The sequence below is a fragment of the Engystomops pustulosus genome, chromosome 10 (genome assembly GCF_040894005.1).
Source record: "Engystomops pustulosus chromosome 10, aEngPut4.maternal, whole genome shotgun sequence".
Classification (NCBI taxonomy): Eukaryota; Metazoa; Chordata; class Amphibia; order Anura; family Leptodactylidae; genus Engystomops; species Engystomops pustulosus.
In genome coordinates, this window is record NC_092420.1 from 22869610 (window position 1) to 22891098 (window position 21489).

Consider the following 21489-nt stretch of genomic DNA (forward strand, 5'->3'; position numbering starts at 1 on the left):
TGTTTCCTCTTCTGGAGGACGTTTCTTTGCAGCAAGCACCTCATTATCATTCTAAGCTTGATTATAGGTATCATCTATATATAAATATCATAGGCATCACCACTGACAAAAGATGATGGTCAGAGCTCAGCAACTCCCCCTCCCTGCACAATGACCTCTGTACAGGACACAGAGCATGCCCTCAACACTCTCTCATAGAGATCAATGAAGCTCTCCAGACCCCACAATCATGAGGTATCACCCTGCTTACAAAAGCAGCATTGCTTGGCACTTTTTAAGCTTTCCAGACATACCGTTCCAATTCCTGAAATCGGTCAAATGAAATTTTGAACTTAATGCAAATTAACTTCTCTGTGGACCAGGGATGAGGCCTCTTCTTTTGGTGTACCTTTTTGTCTTCTTTCTGCCCATATATACTCAATTATATGCTGAGATTTACCGCATTTCATGTGCCCAAAAAGCCCCACTCCGCTTATACTCGGGTAAATAAAAAAATGATCTTAATACTCGCCCTCCTACGCTGTCCTCCGGCGTCCCCTTCTTCTCGCAGCACGTCTTTGGGTTCCCGGCTGGGCCGTCAGGTGCACGTCTATGCGATCTGCAGGCACAAACTATGACGCGGAAGTGTCGCCACCTGCTGATGAACACCTATTGCGGGGAGAAGGTGGGCACTCTGCTGGATGTTAAATCTATGGGAGCACTCTGCTGAATGTTATATCTACGGGGGCACTCTGCTGAATGTTATATCTACAGGGGCACTCTGCTGGATGCTAAATCTACAGAGGCACTCAGCTGGACGTAAAAACATCCATGGGGGCACTCTGTCGGATGTTAAATCTACAGGGGCACTCTGCTGGACGTAAAAACATCTATGGGGGCACTCTGCTGGATGTTTAATCTAGGGGGCACTCTGCTGGATGTGAGATATATGAGAGCACTCTGCTGAATATTTAATATATGGGGGCCCTCTGCTGTAAGTAACATCTATGGAGGCGCTCTGCTGAACATTTAATTCATTGGAGGGGCTGCTGGGAACATTTTATTGTTGAGGGGAGACTGCTGCATTTCCTACCCTAGGTTTATACTTGAGTCAATGCTTTTTCCCAGTTTTTTTGTGGTAAAATTAGGTACCTCGGCTTATACTAGAGTATATACAGTTTGTGTGTGTAAAGGGTTGATGCTTGTGCCTTTGGGAATCATGGAAAGACGAAAACTATAGCGCCAACAAGAAAGCCCATGCCTCATATGCACCAAAAAGCTAATGTTTGTCAAAAAATCAAAACTGATATTTCTGTAAAATTTTGCTGGGAAACAGGTGAGGTATCTATGGAAAGCTTATGCAGTTCCCTACGCAAAGCTGTTTTTTACTTGTATGGTGGTTTTGGAGCCGGTGAACCCCTTTTAAAATGGTGAACTTCATAGAACACAAATACTGAAGATTCTCTTAAAGATCTAGTGGTTGTTTAAAAAATGTACAGCGATTCCAGGCATAAAACAGGTCTTTTTCTTAATTTTTATTATTTTTAACATGTGCAGTGTTTTAGCTGATACCGAAGGAAATCTGAGAGATTTAACGAAGCTGAATGAGCCAGTCTTCAGGTTGTGCAGCAAATTGTGGGGCCGGTTTAGCTTTACAGTATAAGTGAAAACCTTCCTGACAGGACCTCATATGAATGGATTATCCTGCCATTCTAGACATTTTTATCGCACTGATTCATTCGTGCAGAAGAATGTTCGCTTTTACATATTTTAAAAAATGATTCCAAATGGCCTGTCCAGATTACATCTCGCCTGCGAATTTCAGCGGAGATTCTGTTACAGCCGAGACTGACAATGTTTAATTGGTAACATGTAGTAAGTAACGCGACAGAATAAAAAAACGTACAAACTGCTCCTAATAAATTAGGAAAATGAATGTGAGTGTGGATAATGTATAGCAATGTACATATGTGTATACATTAACTCGGTGACCATTACCTGATATCCTGAGGCGCTGCAAATAAAGGAACCGTTTGTACCCTTTATTTAGAGAAAATGTAAAAAAAAAAATAACAAAAATAGAGAAAAAATTAAAAAATAGTGGGTTTTGTTTTTTAGTAGAAGAGACTATCCTACAGCCACTATTTATAACACAGTTGTGCATTATATATGACAATAATATTATACCGTAGTAATTCTATTTTATTTTTCGACAAAAAATATATTTATTAGTTTGTTTGTTTTTTAAATTACATCTTACTACAGGTAACATTGTGTTTTTTGTTTTTTTTTTTGGGGGGGGGGGTTAAAGAGATAAAACTGATCTAGGCATAATGTTATCAGGGGGAGTTTACATCCACAATCCACTGCCTTTGCTGTTCTGATGCTGCTTGGTCTGCACTGGCCTCTGCAATAATCCCACAGCCAGGAGTGTAAAAAAAAATACTTACCCTATTCCAGCTCTCCATCGTGCACTCACAGGACCTGCATTGGCCAACAAATGACCATAAAATCAGAGGACATCACAACCACCGAAGTCACTTCCTGTCTCGGGGGAAGGAGGACCATGGGAAGTCACTTCCTGACCAGGGGGTGGGACCATGGGAAGTCACTTCCTGACCATGGAGTGGGGTGGGACCAGGGGAAGTCTCTTTCCAACCCTGGAGGATGGGTGGGGGGCAGGGGAAGTCACTTCCTGACCAAGGGGGTTGTGGAACCAAGGGAAAGGGACATCACTTGCTGACCAGGGGAGGTTGCTTCCTTTGTTGTATGCAGTTTTGAGAAGGCCGCTCATTGTGCCAAAATAGGTCCTATAACCCCCTGAAACTTCTGGTTTGGTGTAGGGCTAGTAACCAGAAGTTCTGGAGCGTACCAGGTAAGTATTTTTTTCGCTACCTCTGCTCGGGACCCTACAAGGTTTTTCTTTTACAATTGGATAACCACTTTAACCGTAGTCCTGGCAAGAGGGCCACCCGTTTAACAATGACATCAGCTCTCTTGGGACTTTTGTATGGCTGTAGGTAATAAGAAATCATTCAAAGTAGTTGCCGTCGTAGCCAGTTTTTTATATGTTTAAAAAAAAAACTACAAATAGCTACTCCCTACTAATGGCTTTTGGCTTTGGCTAATAGAAGGGATCCACAGTAGGGAACGTAACTTGAGGACTTTGTTACATGTGACCTCTTTGAAAATAAAACATCCAAAATGCAACATTTTCATCTTGCCAGGTGCACGGATTGCTTATGCTCGCCTTATTGTGTGTTATTGTGTGTTGTTATGATCTATGAATCACGATAATTCATCCATCCTGTTTTCTGGCGCTTCCAGTCTGGTACATACACAGTTCTCTTGGGTTTATTTAGCACAGAATTCTGCACATTAATCTAAGATATTTGCACAATCTGAAATAAGAACTTGCGAAATATGTTATTCTATAGAACTCCGGTGTCCCGGTTCACCTTTTAGGTCTCTTAATCACATTTTAATCACTTTATCTACATCTTATCTATGTCAAGTGCAGGGTGGGAGGGGACCAGGGAATTTTTTATTTTGCAGAATAGGGAATTTTCCCATGGTGTTCTATGAATCTTTACCACCCATTACAAATACATTATAACATCTTGAACTTCCAACTTATCTCCTGATGTTGTGTTCTAAATGTCCACTTTGACACGACATAGCATAGAATCTGTGCCTTACCGTGACAGAAGAGGATTATGGGAAAGTGAACCCAGACTTAGAGGGAAGCAAGTGAAGAACATGGAGGTTGTACATCGCCTCAAGGTCTTTTCTACACTACTGACCTTTTGTAATGACTGAGTGAGTCTGTCTATGCAGTATTCTATCACATCGATTTGTAAAACAAGCTGTAAGTCAAGTCCCAACTTGCCACTGAATTTGGCCAAAGTGTAACCGACATGCTCAGTGGTAAATGGTCTGATACTTAATCAGGGCACAGTCCATACAAATAGATACTACCCATCTTGTGGAGCCTTTATAAGTACATCATATCTACTCGAGGTTTGAGGAAAATTGGTGGAGGTCCTCCACCAATGCAATTGTCTCTAAGATCATCTAAAGGTCTTATGTGCATAGGTGCCTTCTAGATAGAAGATGAGCTTGTTGCCTTCCTCTGCAACAAATTATACTCTTAACTCCTTGGTCTTGCTTCTGGAAGAATCTGGCAAGCACTTAAACACATTTAGGATTTTCTTGTTGGTGTGGACTCATTGGTAGTTGCCCCATTTGTCTTCTATAAAGTTTTTCCATATTTCAACAGTTTCGTGTTTTTTTTTCTAACAGGAGGATCATATAGTAGATGTTGACCTAGCTTCTTTAAAAACCATGCAACAAGGTTCAACTAAATTTGAAAGACTCCCTTAGTGAACAATTGTTATCATTAGTAACTCGAAGCCTTATATTTTTAATGGTTGGACTAGATAGTTTCATATTGCCTGTTTTAGAAACCCCCTCAGATTTCAGGTCCTTCTAATTGAATTAAAAAAAAATGTGGTGGAACATACACCACCATAGGGTAGGTTATGGACCTACAAGTGCAAGTGTGGAGTATGTCATAACTTGACCTTGAGGAAATGGGAACAAAATTGTGGCTCAGTAAGGAGCTCTCCAGGTCATGACCTCCTCTCCTATTCCTAAGATTAAGAACATTACAGTAGCCAGGGGGAGATCTGAAAGTGAATGTCCTCCCAGATTTTATCATCTCATCTGGCTTCAGGTTACTTGTAGTCTTTGGAGATTAGAAAGAAAATGATATTTTATGTATGTGGACTCAATGACCGCAGCTTTCTCCGAGGATTGATTTACGGGTAAGACAAATTAAATATATGGTTACCACAGCATTGTTCTAAATAACAACACTCCCTTCCTATGTCCCTCAGCACACACAGCCCTTTCCAGAAGGAATTGCCGAGGCCTAGTGAAGTCATGGAAGGCCGCGGTATAAGGATTTCTGCAATGACATCACCGGGAAAAGTTCCAGTTATAAGATCTCTTCCATGGACATTTTATTGCTGGGATTGTTCACAAGTTACAACAATGTTATTGCAGGAATTAGTCCGAGGATTTGTTTAATTACGTTATATAGATGTGAACTATGGGGCCTTTTCGGATACCACTGCTGAGCTCTGTTCATTTTTCCGAGCTCATGTAATGGTTAAACTTGCTTTTTCGACCATAGTTGGCTCCATGTTCTCGTACCAATGATCAAAGCGATTTATGGAAGTGTCATTACAAAGTGTTGCGGCATTCCCTATGTTATCATTAGCTATAATCAGCCCACTTGTTCCCCACAATGGGAGCGATGCCGTAGGCCTGTTGCTAGAAGCGGTCACGCCACATTTAAAGTGACTGTTTGCGGCAAACAACCGTAGACCTTCCATTGTGTCTCGTCTTAATCTAACGAAGTTGTCATTGTAAGACGTGTAGGTTTGGTGACAGCCTTGAGAAGGGCTTCGGTCAAGCTTACCAAAAGTAAAGTGAAACTTTGTATTGTGCGAACCGAGTCATTGCACCACGGCCGGGGGAATGTTATCTTTACGCAATATATGCAAATGAAAAGATCACGGCTCATTTCCATCACGTCTGTGGGTTGTGCTGTTTGTTTTCAGTCGGCCATGTATTATCTTGCTCTTATGTAGTGTATGTCAGAAGGGGAAGACGAGAAGTCTTTCATTGTCTAAGGCCACATTGTTGACCTACCGACAGCACCCCAGGCAGTGAAATTGTCTTTAAAGTGATCATTTACTTTTGTCTTTTCATGTTCATAGTTTTCTTTTTGACTACTTTTATAAATGGTTTAAGGTGAAAATTTATATGTCCATATTCAGCAGATTTTGAGTTCTGTGGCTGGAGGCAGCCATTTTTGGAACTAGATCACAAAGTGGCTGAAGTGTGAGGTGGACGCAACTGACAGGCCACCGATTTGCAGACCTGAGTAAATAAACAAGTTCCGGTATAATATAAAGGGGAAGTCTGAGAATTTTCAAAATGTAGAAGCAATAATATTACCATCGTATATACCTCCTAATGTCCCTTTCTTTCCAGTGATGACGGCCCCTGGGACTTTCAATCGGAGGTGGTAACAAATCCATCAATGACATGATCAGTCAGCTGATCACATGCTCTGATATTTTTTGGAAATGTGAATCTCAAATTCCCCATAATCACTTACTGATGATGTCACATCTACTGTTCGTGCTGTTAGACTGAAAAGGCGCAGAATTTTTTCAGTCAGCAGTCTGAACAGCGCTCTATTTGCTGAATTGCTGGCTTATCTATGCTCTGGACCAGCAACGGTTTTGGCTATCACGCCTTCACAGCCTTGCCTCTCTCATCTGGAACACTTGGATTTTAATTCTATGTGCGCCATCTACCTATGCTGGTCAAACAATTTGTCTCGCTAGCTCCCTGTCAGTGTTGCTTGCTGTTCTTCTGTACTTCTGGTTTTTCTATATTGACTTTTGTCCTTGACTATTCTCCTGTGTAATTGATTTTGTACTTTTTTTGCTTTCTTGTTGTGACATAAATTGTTGACCTTCCCTTGTGTTATTTATTTGTCTTGTTTCATGTCTATACTTTGGTGCAAAGAGGGAACGACACCCAGTTACTGGCCATTGCCTAGGGTGTACCCAGTAAGCAGGCGGGGCCTGTTTGGGGGGGATCACTGTCCGTGTGAATATCCTGCCCCTTTACAGTTGACATATAAAAATGAAAGGATTAGGATGTGTTCATGGAAAACCCTTAAAGGACTAAATATCAGCAGCACCAAAGATACTGATAAGAGTGAGATGCACTGAGAGGATAGAAAAAAAATTGAATACTACCCGATTAAGGCAAATAAATTCCACTCCGAATACAATTTTTCTTTCTTCTTTTTCTTCTCTGTATAGTGACATCACTGTGTGTATTATCCCTGTACTGTGACATCACTGTGTGTATTATCCCTGTACTGTGATATCACTGTGTGTATTATCCCTGTACTGTGACCTCACTGTGTGTATTATCCCTGTACTGTGACATCACTGTGTGTATTATCCCTGTACTGTGACATCGCTGTGTGTATTATCCCTGTACTGTGACATCACTATGTGTATTATCTCTGTACTGTGATATCACTGTGTATATTATCCCTGTACTGTGACATCACTATGTGTATTATCCCTGTACTGTGACGTCACTGTGTGTATTATCCCTGTACTGTGACATCACTGTGTGTATTATCCCTGTACTGTGACATCACTGTGTGTATTATCCCTGTACTGTGACATCGCTGTGTGTATTATCCCTGTACTGTGACATTACTGTGTGTATTATCCCTGTACTGTGACAACACTGTGTGTATTATCCCTGTACTGTGACATCACTGTGTGTATTATCTCTGTACTGTGACATCACTGTGTGTATTATCCCTGTACTGTGACATCGCTGTGTGTATTATCCCTGTACTGTGACATCACTGTGTGTACTATCCCTGTACTGTGACATCGCTGTATGTATTATGCATGTGCTGTGACACTACTGTGTGTATTATCCCTGTACTGTGACGTCACTGTGTGTATTATCCCTGTACTGTGACATCACTGTGTGTATTATCCCTGTACTGTGACATCACTGTGTGTATTATCCCTGTACTGTGACATCACTGTGTGTATTATCCCTGTACTGTGACATTACTGTGTGTATTATCCCTGTACTGTGACATCACTGTGTGTATTATCCCTGTACTGTGACATCACTGTGTGTATTATCCTGTACTGTGACATCACTGTGTGTATTATCTCTGTACTGTGACATCACTGTGTGTATTATCCCTGTACTGTGACATCACTGTGTGTATTATCCCTGTACTGTGACATCACTGTGTGTACTATCCCTGTACTGTGACATCGCTGTATGTATTATGCATGTGCTGTGACACTACTGTGTGTATTATCCCTGTACTGTGACATCACTGTGTGTATTATCCCTGTACTGTGACATCACTATGTGTATTATCCCTGTACTGTGACATCACTGTGTGTATTATCCCTGTACTGTGACATTACTGTGTGTATTATCCCTGTACTGTGACATCACTGTGTGTATTATCCCTGTACTGTGACATCACTATGTGTATTATCCCTGTACTGTGACATCACTGTGTGTATTATCCCTGTACTGTGACATCACTGTGTGTATTATCCCTGTACTGTGATATCACTGTGTGCATTATCCCTGTACTGTGACATCACTGTATGTATTATGCATGTGCTGTGACATTACTGTGTGTATTATCCCTGTACTGTGACATCACTGTGTGTATTATCCCTGTACTGTGACATCACTATGTGTTTTATCCCTGTACTGTGACATCACTGTGTGTATTATCCTTGTACTGTGACATCACTGTGTGTATTATCCCTGTACTGTGACATCACTGTGTGTATTATCCCTGTACTGTGACATCACTGTGTGTATTATCCCTGTACTGTGACGTCACTGTGTGTATTATCCCTGTACTGTGACGTCACTGTGTGTATTATCTCTGTACTGTGACGTTACTGTGTGTATTATCCCTGTACTGTGACATCACTATGTGTATTATCCCTGTACTGTGACATCACTGTGTGTATTATCCTTGTACTGTGACATCACTGTGTGTATTATCCCTGTACTGTGACATCACTGTGTGTATTATCCTGTACTGTGACATCACTGTGTGTATTGTTCCTGTTCTCTGACATCACTGTATGTATTATGCCATGTGCTGTGACATTACTGTGTGCATTATCTCTGTGCTATAACATCGCTGTGTATTATTCCTAAGCTTTTTAGCATCACCTTGTGGGATCTCATTGCATATTTCACTAACCTGCTCCATGATTACATGTTTCAGTGCCTTATCGTGTTATTAATCCAGGATGATATCTACATTACCCACAATCCAGTTCATAACTCTGTCAAACAAACATAAGAATGATCTGCCAAAATTTTAGAACGCCCATTAAAAACTGGCTGTATATTTATATTTACGGATTTTCCAAAAATGACAAATTTTGTGACCATTTTTGTAAAAACATTGTTAAAGCACATTTTTTAAATTCCACCTTGAACTGGTAGGAGGACTGGACTTTCAGCATTGTGTCTATCTATCTTCAGCTTTGTCTTCGTCTATGATATAGTGGATCATAAATGTGTGTTTATAGCAGAGCAGTGACACTGGACATTCCTGCGCTTCCCAAAAACCAAACATTCATGTGCAAACAAGTGATTTATGGTTTGGATACTCTTGTAGTCCTAGATAACCACAGGAGATCACCTTGAGAGTCATGTTTACACTCCCAGAACACAGAGGCTTGGAGCTAAGTTATGTGGTCGGGGCTGGTGGATACCGGGGCTGCTGCTTATGGTGTAAACTGTGGCTTATTCATGGATGGATCATCCACATAAATTACCCTTCAACTTTTGTGGATTTTAAAAGGGAAACTGAAAGGTTCTACTAGGTCCAGATATATCTAGGATTATGAGTTTTACTAAAAATTGCGTGCACCAAAATCCCGGGGCAATTCAGGGGAAATCGACGCAAATCGGAAATATTCGGGTAACACGTCGGGAAAACGTGAATCGGGCCCTTAGTAAATGACCCCCACTAACTAACAGACCTCCCTTCTTTTAGCAAAAAATAGTTAACCTCACATCCCCATAAAATCAACTTTGTTATCTTTCCTGGCATACAGCCAAGTCCGGCGGCTCCTCCCCATGTCTCATGTCTCCTTCTTACCATTCAGCACTTCATGCCATGTGACCAGTGTGATGTCATCTAAGGTCTAACATGTGCAAAATGTACCCCATGTAGAGTCTATGATGCTTGTACAGGCGTTAATGTGACCTATGAAGATCCAGTATCCCTAGTTTGAACAGAGTGGTCAAGCATACGCACTGGCGCTCTATTCAAAGTGGTAAGCCCACCAAGAAACTGAAACTTATCACCGACCAAACATTACATTAGATAACTATTGAAGGGTATCTATCAGCAGTTTTGACATTACAAAGCTGCAGACAGTGTTATGTATTGACGACAGACGACCTGTGTAACAATACGTGTTTATGTTAGTAGCAGCAGGACTGTGAAAAATGGATTTTCAAGAATTTTAGCTGGACTTGGAGCATTGGGGGAATCTCCTCACACTGTCATGTTCTTTGATTTCTTCATTCACATTGATCCTCAGACCCTCCCCTCTTTTGTAATACCTAGCAACTTCTCTTATTCAGAGGAAAGGGAAGGGGCTGTGCTTAGTGAAGAAATGTAATAGTGGAGTCCAGCTACAATCTTGGAATGTAAATGCATTTTTCACAGTCCTGCTGCTGCTAACAGTATACACATGGGTTTGATTACACACTCTGACATTAGTATGTACTCTATATGCTATTCTAGGGATGTGTATGGGTAAATTATGGCTGTATTTTTGCCACTTGCCATTGGGCGGATTTGGGTCACCTCCATATTTATTAAATAGTAGCCGATCCTGTAGAAGTCGTTGGGTTTGGCTGAGATTAGTCCGGTGTGTATTCCAGATTTATTCCTCGTGGCCATGTGGCTTAGCTCAGTGATTAAGATGCGTTTGCATGAAGTTATATGCATTTATACACATTTATTTATGACATTTTTCATCCATATATTTACATACTTGTAGCCCATTCATTCCGCGCACCTGATAGCTCAGACGTTTGATTGCCGCCTGTGAAACATCAAGGTCAATTTTAGAGCAACAAGAATGCGGGGAAAAGGAAGAGAGGGGAATTAATGTCTCTCAAGAATCCAACCCTAAAATCAAAATGGATAAACTTGTCTCCAGCCTGAATGTATCCTCTGTGTGTCTCGTAGCATTTGTTACACATAACAGCAGTCAGATGTCAGCGCCCATCACGCAGGAAGTTCTCTGAATACGGCTTTATTCCTCCTCGGCTTTGTCTCTGCTGTCAACCTTGCACTTCAGTTCAAAAACTGCACCCCCAGGCAATGGAGGAAGAACAATCCCGAAAATGTTGTAGATACATCTCTCCTGCCTATCATGGTAGGTAGGTCGAGAGAGAGACCCAAATCATGCCTTATAGTGTTTTATAAAAAATGTCATCTTAAGAGCACTGAGGGTTTCGCCGGATGTATCAGAGCTGAACGTGGCGGATACAGCAGAACTTTACCATAAGGCAATGTGACAATCATAGTATCATAGTTTATACGGTTGAAAAAAGAAACATGTCCATCAAGTTCAACCAAGAAAGGGAAGGGATTGGATTAGGAGGAGATTTATGGGAAACAATTCTATATAACATGACCGTCAATGTTATTTAGGTGTTAAACGGCATCTAGAACCTTCTTTGAAGCTCTCTGCTAAAAGAAGGGGTGTGGCTTAGACTACCAGAGCACATAACTACAATATGCAGGGAGGAGTCTGAGACACTCACCTATGTGGTTCCAACCCACCTATGATTGACATCATGTGCCAGGCTTCAGGAGATCCGGTCAATGATGTTCTTGAATGCAGGACCATCAATTACAGTGAAGGGTAGCGTTCTAAGGCAGGGAGAGCTTGACTTCAGTGTTAAAATCTCTGCCTTCTTGACTTCATAAAACTAAGTAACATCTCACTTCAAAGTTGATTTTCTGGATGAAGCTGCTCAGCTGTTTAACAACATACTGGTGGTGGTTTATTAGGCCAATTTCTGATGACAGGTTCCCTTAAAGAAGGTTCTGGAGATTCTTGGGAATGATTCAGGGGGACTTTTTCTTCCAAATTTCCAACTATTTGGATGTCCTTATCTGAGCGGAGCTCCAAAATGTTCTCTACAATTCTACTTCCTTTCCCAAATATTCAAGATAATCACCTTCACTTGTCCTTCATTTCGCTCACTGGCACAAATCCGCAGATCCGCAAAATATGAATAGGCCACCGTTCAGACCGGCACAAATGCGGTTTGGTTCCTCCTATTGATCCCACCGTTCAACACTGGAAGAAACACGCACACAAATGGTGTAGAATGTCTTGCAAATGGTAATTTAATAAAAGTAAGATCTACTCACAAACAAAATGCGCATATAGCATAGAAAGGACACCAGCCTCACACGGCCGCCCGACCCTGGGTTTCGCGAGACAAATTCTGTTAAATTCTATAGTATCAAAATTAACAATTTGAGTAAGACCCTATGCCTTTAAGAGCTTGGCTTCCTCCATTGCCCCCCCCCCCCTCAATTTTTTTTCCTGTTTATATAATTGAACATTATTAGAAATGTCAGGTCACATTTTTGACCTTGTGGCTAAAAAGAGGCATTGGTCAAAAAGGAAGAGAGGTCTCCACGCCATCTCCAGCTGACTCCAATTTCACTAACCACTTACAGCTGAGTATTAGTCTATAGTATATAACAATTAAACCCTTTCAAGAAAAAACATACAAAAACTCAAACACGCTGATCCTGTGGCAGAATTAAGGGGCAGATGTCCAGAAAATGACCATTTGATGAACGTTTCATAAATGCTTTTCATATTGATTAAGTTTTAGTGTCCTATCTGCAACAATGTAATGGAACAGAAGGAGTTGATCAGATTGTACATAGTGTCCTATCTGCAGGCAGCATGTTATAGAGCAGGAGGAGCTTAGAAGACTATACATAGTGTCCGATCTGCAGGCAGCATGTTATAGAGCAGGAGGAGCTTAGAAGACTATACATAGTGTCCTATCTGCAGGCAGCATGTTATAGAGCAGGATGAGCTTAGAAGACTATACATAGTGTCCTATCTGCAGGCAGCATGTTATAGAACAGAAGGAGCTGAGCAGATTGTACATAGTGTCCTATCTACAGGCAGCATGTTATACAACAGGAGGAGCTTAGAAGACTGTACATAGTCTCCTATCTGCTGGCAGAATGTTATAGAGCAGGAGGAGCTGAGCAGATTGTATATAGTGTCCTATCTGCTGGCAGAATGTTATAGAGCAGGAGGAGCTGAGCAGATTGTACATAGTGATCTATCTACAAGCTGCATGTTATAGAGCAGGAGGAGCTGAGCAGATTGTTCATAGTGTCCTATCAGCAGGCAGCATGTTATACAGCAGGAGAAGCTGAGCAGATTGTACATAGTGTTCTATGTACAGGAAGCATATTATAGAGCAGGAAGAGCTGTACAACTCAGCCATTTAAATACATCTGAACAGATCACCCGGCAGCTTTTTCTCGATCAGTCTGTCAGATACAGTCAGTCTGCCTTTTATAGAGAAAATTTGAGAACTTAGTAAAAGGAAAAGTATCAAATTCTTAAATTACTTTTTAATCAGGAAGGTATTTGTTCCCTGGTGTTTTTGGAGGCTAAATGTAAATGGCAGATTTGGCTAAATTACATCTTCTATTTTCTTTGTTATGTCTTAATCAGAAGAATCTGGGTCATTTTTCTTACTCATTTTTACACAGTTTGAAGTCTCTCTGTATGAATGTGCTATGGCCTATAAATCACGATAACTTTTGTTTCCTTCCGAATTAATAATTACAAACTTCGTTTGTGAGAATTAGAAATCTGGGTCCTAAATTAATGCCCCAAGTAAAGGGATTAGAGCAGTAAATATCAGGGGTTGTTGCCCCAAACAGAGGAGATGACTCTGAGGTGAAGACCTGATCTATACAGAACATGTGAATGGCCAGTTTTAATTGGATTCCTTCAAGGGTTGTTCCTCGAAGCTATATTATCCCTTACCAACAAGATCATTGATCACCGGCGGTCCAGCTAAAGGATCAACAGTAATGTGAAGAACAATGGACTGAATGCTCCAGTGTGATTGGAGAACCTGTATGCGTGGCCTGTGGTCTATAGAAATGTCATAGTCTCATAGAAAGGTATTACCGTTCACAAATAACTGCTATGTCTTACATATTTGAATATGTAGGATTCTATTTTCAGCTAAAATGATCACAAAGTTTCCAAAAAAATTTGCATACATTAATAGTAGTAAAATATATAAAAAATGAGCACAAAGAATCTCTGTAATACTCCTGGTCACAACTTAATTCTCTGCTCAGTTTCTTCTTGCTAGCAAGATGGATAGAAGTTCACTGAGGTGTCCGATTTTAATAGAGGTTCAATGAATGGGGACAGGGGAGGATTGAATCACAACAGCTAGGTCACCACCGAGCAGCTCTGAGGGTAATAGAGATAGAAGTCACAGTAGGACCACAATCTGGGGTAGGCCTCACACTTGAGGACAATTTGCATAGATCAAAAGTAGAATGAGCACAAGAATCTCTCTAATACATCTGGTCACAAGAGAGTACATTCGCTACTTAATTTTTTGCTCAAGATAGATGTTCACGGAGTTGTCCGATTACACAAAATTCTATGGAGTAAAAGGAGGGGTGAGTAACCAGAGCAGCTTTGAGGGTCATAGAGATAGAAATAAGGACAGTATAACACTGTATGACAACAATATGGTGTATGTCTCATGGAGACACACCGGACTGCTGAAGAATACAAAGTTTGCCGTAGGATCAGTGTATAAAGGTCTTAGTTTTTGCCCATCACAAAAGCATACAAATTGATAAAATTCCTCATTTTGGGTCAAAGTGAAAATGGTTACCTTTCTGATGCCCTTTGGCTTAGATGCCCCAGGAGTAAGTGATAACAATCTACAGGCAGAGATGAGTGATATGTAGACACTATATAATTAATGGTGAAAATACATTAGGAATGTAAAACAATATAAAATCTTAAAAAGCTGATCAGAACATTTAGTTTTATTACTAGGGTATAACAGTAGGTTGATTTTAATGTAGGTTGTAATTTTATGTCATCTTATGATGTTTCACGTCAACTTTGTCCCGGCCGTGGAAAGGGTTAAGCGCACACCCAGCGCACATATAGGTTGCAAGGCAGAGAATACTTTACACATTAGCTGTCATTTTTGAACTTGTGTTATCTTTTTAAAAGCTGAAATCTGTCAAAGTCAGTGAAATTTCTTTAATGAACTTAAGGGCACATCTTCAAAGGAAGTTGCAATTGATCCTGTAGAAAGGGCCGTAGCCTTTGAACTGAGAAGAAGTTGATCCTAGATTAGTTAGATCTTTCATTTTACTCCGCCTTGTAATCTAGCCAGGAAGATTTAAGCTTTGAGGACGGCATTGACAAGCTTGATTTAAAATTGATATATTGTTACATGTATAAGCCATTGAGATAGGTTCCTCGGGCGGGTGGTGCCCCGGTCCCTCTGCATATCTGGCATTACTTCCCTCAGAGTTTTTGGATTTTTGCATGTGTTGAACTCTTTAGGCCTCCCGGGGGATCAATGTCCCGTTTTGACTATGTTTTTATTTTTCTCGCATGTTTCACCAACCCGCTTAGTCCATCTCAACATTTCAACACCTAGAGAAGAGAACAGTGTGAGCTAAAGGTACCCAGGGTCTGAAACATATAACATTTCACGAAGGCACAAAGAAAAACAGAAATTTGTGGAAAAAGGTGGTGTGAAGTATAAAGTACACATCATATCATCGAGCTGATGGGACCAGACTTTCTTCTTGTTCTGGAGTTTAGACGTATCTTTATGTTCTGTTATTCTTTGCATAAATTCATCAGTATTCCGAGGCCGGCCCCGATTCCCCCGGAGACAAACAAGAATTTCCTTATTTTCTTTCTTTTACAGGAAAACAATTGGGATTCTCCAGTTGTTGCCCCCTTAATCACTGTGGTTAATACTTTTAGCATTGGGTAATACGAAGTTCATTCCAGAACGTGGGTACTAAGTATGGTGTTGGCCGTTGAACCTCGAATATCTTGGCCAACTGATGAAGTAGAGTGTTGACATTTTTATTTCTAATCTCAGTCCCAAGAGGGGAAAACAAGAGAAATATTTTGCTTATTTTTATGACTCCTGTTGCCTGTTTTTTCTTCTACACTCTGACCTGATTATTATTATTATTTTTTTGCCGTATCATCATACTTAAGAGTTGAGCTTTATTTTTTGCGTAAATTAATAACACATTTTTAATCCGATACAGCATACAGAATTGTAGTTATATGTGTTTTTGAATACAAGGATTTTTTTTGAATGTCAGAACAATTCATTTTAATTTAGTTTTTTTTTTGGGGGGGGGGGGGCTTTTATGCTTTTTTATGGCATTGCATACTAAATTACATACAGACATAGAGCAGAGAGCTAAGAAAGCAGAGTATCTTGTTAAACCAGTGGGAGGTATCCTCGTCCCCTGACCTTATTTTACCATCCTGTGGAATTTAGGGTAATTAGCTCCTCCAGTCCCTTTTGGCCAGTTTATGGGCACTTTGTGCACAGTGGCTAAATGTAGAGAGTCATATTAAAAATTCCAACTGATTTTGCCAGGGGTTATGTGTTGGTGTGTTTCATGTTAAGCCATAGGAAAACTCACAAAAGGGAAATCAACTCATTGTCATAATAATATGTTTTTTTTTTTTAATTTTAACATATTTTTTTAGTTGTTAATAGCACAGAGTAATTCTAACAGTAAAGGGGTCACGGTAAAGGGGTCTAAAATTTTGACTGATCGTTACATTAGAAGGTCAATATCATATGGGTTCTGGCATGATACATGGTACCTCTACCAATCAGGTGATCTTGAACTCTGCTTCATTCCTAGTGGTCAGACTTGGTTACTACAGACCGGCTACTATTTACTTGAATTGGATCTGTGCTAAATGGATAGACTGCCCCCTAATTTTGCTAAATGTATTCCCACAAAACTACATATCAAACTAATCAACTATTCCTGCTCTATTTGATGGTCCCACCCATAGAATTGGGCATCAGATGAAAGAAATGCAGATGTATGGCCACCAAAGTATAGACCTATGTATGGCATAGACAAGCCATATCCACCAGAACAAAACTTGTCCTTTCCATTCCCATAAACAAAGATCGCAAGTGGAAATGATAAGGCTTTCTTTTATGTGATAATGCTTTAAAAAACAGACGGCTTCACGCAGCTAGCCTTAGGTGCAGGTATATCATTTAGTTCAATTGATTTCTACTTGACAGATCCTCACACTGGACAACCTCATTGCACACACATTCCAAAGTCTTTTGAAGGAATTAGGAACATTTGGGATCAACGTTTTTAGCCGTATCTGGTATCCGCACTGAAGCCTTCAATGTTTAATCGGTAACAGTGCGTGCCTATATGTGGTCAGTCTTTGAAATTTTAGCTCCAATCTACTGCCGTAAATAAGTTTATTGGATGGAATATCTGCTAACTTACCGTATTTTTGTTATGATCGGTATCCAAAAACTAAGAGTAAAATACATGGCAAGTATTTTGTTATTTTGATTTGGGAAAAACATTTACAGAACACTCAAATATTACAGAAAATTTCAAATATGCATAACCTATGTGAACGGAAACTTACCTGATCTACTTCCCGATCCTGCCTTGATACGCAGGAAATGGTTGAAAATGTCAAGTCATTCATTGGCCATATTTGTGACCCCCTTAAGCCATTGATTTGGCTGAGCCTGCACTAACTTTTAATGGGTGTGGAGATGATACAATAAATAGAAACCATTGGGGGACTGGTAAGTGTGCAAGTAGGAACGGCCAACGGTGAGTACGGTAATGCTTATAGGATTTCAATTGCTTTACTTACCTTATATACTCGAGTATAAGCCTAGTTTTTCAACACAAAATTTGTGCTCAAAACCCCTAATTCGGCTTATACTCGAGTCAACTAAAAAAATAAAGTCAAAACTCACCTTTCTGACATCACCTGTAGGTCCTCTTCTGTCTGGGACAGTCTGAGACAGAAGAGGACCTATGGAGGACGTCGGAAAGATGAGTACAGTGGGGTTTTTTTTCCTACTAGAGGGGCTGGGCAGGCTGTATGCTACAGGGGCTGGCAGACTATATACTGGGAGGCTGTAACCACTGCATTTCCCACCCTCGGCTTATACTCGAGTCAAAAGTTTTCCCCAGTTTTTTGTGTTGAAATTAGGGGTTTCGGCTTATACACGGATTGGCTTATACTCGAGTATATACGTTTATGCCATAATTATTGCAATGGTGAAATCAAGTTTTAGATTATACCTAATCACTATTAAAGAAGTTTTTGAGGATTAGGAAAAAAAGGGTTCTTTTCCACAAAAAGCAGAACTACTTTTGTCCAACGATGGTCTGGTATGGCATTATGTTCTTGGATACGTAAATGATGTCCAAGTGAATTGCAATGGATTGACACAAACTTTGAGAAGTTACCACTTACTTTAACATTTAATCCACCCCCTCTGTTACTGATGTTGGCATCATATATGCTGGTTCAAACCGGAAAAAGGGTTGAAACAGGTATGTTACTTGCCTAAATGTGGAAGCAATCCCGGCCTGGGAGATCCGTCCGCTTTCTGAACTACCCTTTTTGGGGAACAAAAATAAATCCAGACTAATTTGTAATTCTGGCTGTCCTATTTAAAATAATTTTCAAATTTTAACAATTTTAAGAGGATTGAGAGTACAGCATCTTTGTAGGTTCATATATTTATAATAGTGGATATCCAGGAACTATTTTATATACTATATTCCGTACGTCCGATTTTTTTTTTCCTTCTAACTTGAGGCAACAACTATATCACGGTTTTTTGGCTCTGTTACTAATTTGTGAAACATTCCCGAGGCCAGCTCAAGGATCTCCTTTGGTGAAATAATATGTTACTTATTAAGTGCATCCTAAGAGGCCCAGGAGAATCACAAGCTAAGGAAGCAAGGGGAAACATGAATGAATTTCTATCCTCCAGTCAGATACCTGATATTGATGACCAGGATGTATATAAAAACTAATGCAGGGAGGAAGTAGAATTAGGCAAATGGGTAACCAATTAGCCGTCTCTTTACGCATACCGGACCAATATCACATAGTGCGAGCCTCCAAATGGATATTAGAAAATAATATCAAATGGTGTTAGGTACATGTCAGTCTATTATTGTGTCTTTAAAAATAATTTAGCTGCAACAGAATATCATATCCCGACTTTTATAGTAAGAGTGGGGAAGCAAGGGAAACGGAGCTTAAGTTCTTAATGTTTAGATTCCAGCTTTAGGAAATCTTTAAATGGATTTTCTTGTAATTTCAAATTACTCCCTTTCACAAGATAGTTGGTAAGTTTCAGATTGGTAAGGATCTATTGGCCGAAACCTTGGCCGATCACAAAATTGAAGTTTTTTTCTACTGCTTGATGTCTGACGTATTCTAAAGATTTATTTTTAATTAACTGTGTTTACTAAGAAAAAGATAGAACTGGTTATTAAAGGAAATCTACCACTTTACAAAAGTAAAAAACACGTACTCACCTACTCTGCTCATCATCTTGATCCCTGGTCTTATAAAAGCAGCCTGGAGTCTGAGGATGAGATGTCCAGTGCTCCAGTTCACCTTCTGTGTGACATCACACTTCCTCTCCAGCGCAGGAGACATGGCAGGCAAGAGGTGTGAATAATAAGCACAGCCTGGAGCACTAGACATCTCTTCCTGGCGCTCCAGGCTGCTTTTTATAAGTCTTTTTTTCTAGCTAATCTTGCCGTATCTAGCCCTGCCACAGGCGAGGCTAGATCCCTAGTGTTATAAAAGCAGCCTGGAGTGCGAGGATGAGATGTCCAGTGCTCCAGGCTGCTAATTATTCACACCTCCTGTGTGACATCACACTCCCTCTCCTGCACAGGAGGCATGGCATGCCAAGAGGTGTGAATAATAAGCACAGCCTGGGGCATCAGACATCTCTTCCTCACGCTCCAGGCTGCTTTTTATAACTCTTTTTTCTAGGTAATCCTGGCGTGTCTAGCACTGCCACTGGTCGGGTACTGGCTCAGATACAGATTTTAGTTCAGACTGCGGTTTAGGGTACTGGCTCAGACTGGATACAGGTTCAGAGACAGGATCCAGCTTAGACTGGATTTTAGACAGAAACAGAAAGTAGTTCTACAGGTAACAGGAGAAAGTATAACCAGCACTGAGTGAACTGAGGATAGACTGATTTGGCAAGCACTGCGGAATTATTATGATTAGCTCTTTATCCAGTTCCTGGACACCGCCAAAGCAGCTGACTGGCTATCCCCTGCATCATTCCACCTACAGCTGAGTCAGAGCTCTAGAATGAAACCACCCAACTTTCCAGGGAACACATACTGCAAGGCTGCTGTCAATCAGCCTCCAACAAGGCAGCCCTGGGTGTGGCTCACAGGATAATAATTTAGCAGCCAGAGTCTATTTATAGGATTCTGACACCATTATTCAGGTGGTCTTCAGTTTGTCTGCATGGACGGAAGTGGTCTCACTTGTCTCTTATGACCAAGGAATAGCCTGAAATGGAACCAGAAGTAGTACACTTTTTATTTTTTGGTTACACTGCCCTGAACGAACAGATTTATCATCCAGCATCACATAAATGTGTTTAAATTGTGATATGTTTGCTAAGTCCTTCTGCAAAAGACGGGTTTTAAGTTTTTAATTGCCTTTTAAAAAGGTTTTTGATGTGTTTTTTTTTTTTTACTTTTTGCCAAAAAACCTCTAGTAAAGAAATGTATTAGTAGCCATCAGATTTAGGATGAAGGGTAATATATTTTAATTTAAGGAAAGTATTTTCTTTGTTAAGAATAACTAGATTTGTTTAAGAAATCCAACAATGTTTACCAAAAGTTGACTTTAATGATAATGGCCTCGTAAAGGGCCCTGGATGTATTTTTATACCGCGCTGGTCCCATGAGATGCTGAAGGGGGTTGGGGGGAGGTATATCGCTGTGAGTGATATGAATAAGCAGCAGCCACTGTGTACAGCAAACATTCCTGACTAATGATTTCAACAATCCACTAGTTCCACTTTTAATTGTATAATCTGTGCAGATGTTGAAATCAGATTGTGCTTCACCATCAATTTAAAGGCTCATTGTTCTGGCTCAGTGTGCAAAACTTTCAAAGGTCATTGATCCGAGCCACTAACATGCCTCCTATAGAGTCAAATGTTGGCCTGTGAATTACATAATTGCTTTTAATTGCATAATTACAGTCTTTAAATGTGTGGGGGTAAAGGTTACTGTTACATTTTGAAGCCACGGGACGTTACGTGACACTGAGCAATAGGCTCACCTAGGGCTTCCTTAAGGTTGTACATTTCTGTCTTGCTCTGTCCTTGACCCCAGGAATTAGGAGATTGCTGGGAATTCCGTCTCTACCTTGGCTTAAGTGGTTACAATATAATTTGTCTGTCTTTAGTTAATGTATTCGTAACGAAGATGGTTGAAATACAAAAATATCTTATGTAGGTAGCAAGGTACTAATATTCATCGGTGAATGTACGGTAAGTTATTATCTTCTATAGGAAGCAGGAAAACCTAGTGCTTTCCAGATATGTGTATTTGAACTGGTCAATTGGTCAATTTTAATATTTGTATTGCTTTATTCTTTTAGTTCTCTGTGTTGTTCCATTCCAACAAGACTCCTTAATCAGTAAATTGATAACTGGGTG

The 21489-nt window shown here is 40.3% G+C and overlaps 1 protein-coding gene across 16 annotated transcripts in view; it reads left to right on the forward strand.

Moving 5' to 3' along the window:
* The window catches only part of ERC2 (ELKS/RAB6-interacting/CAST family member 2), a 606872-nt gene that overhangs the window by 489985 nt on the left and 95398 nt on the right, over positions 1-21489 (forward strand). The window lies entirely within an intron of this gene.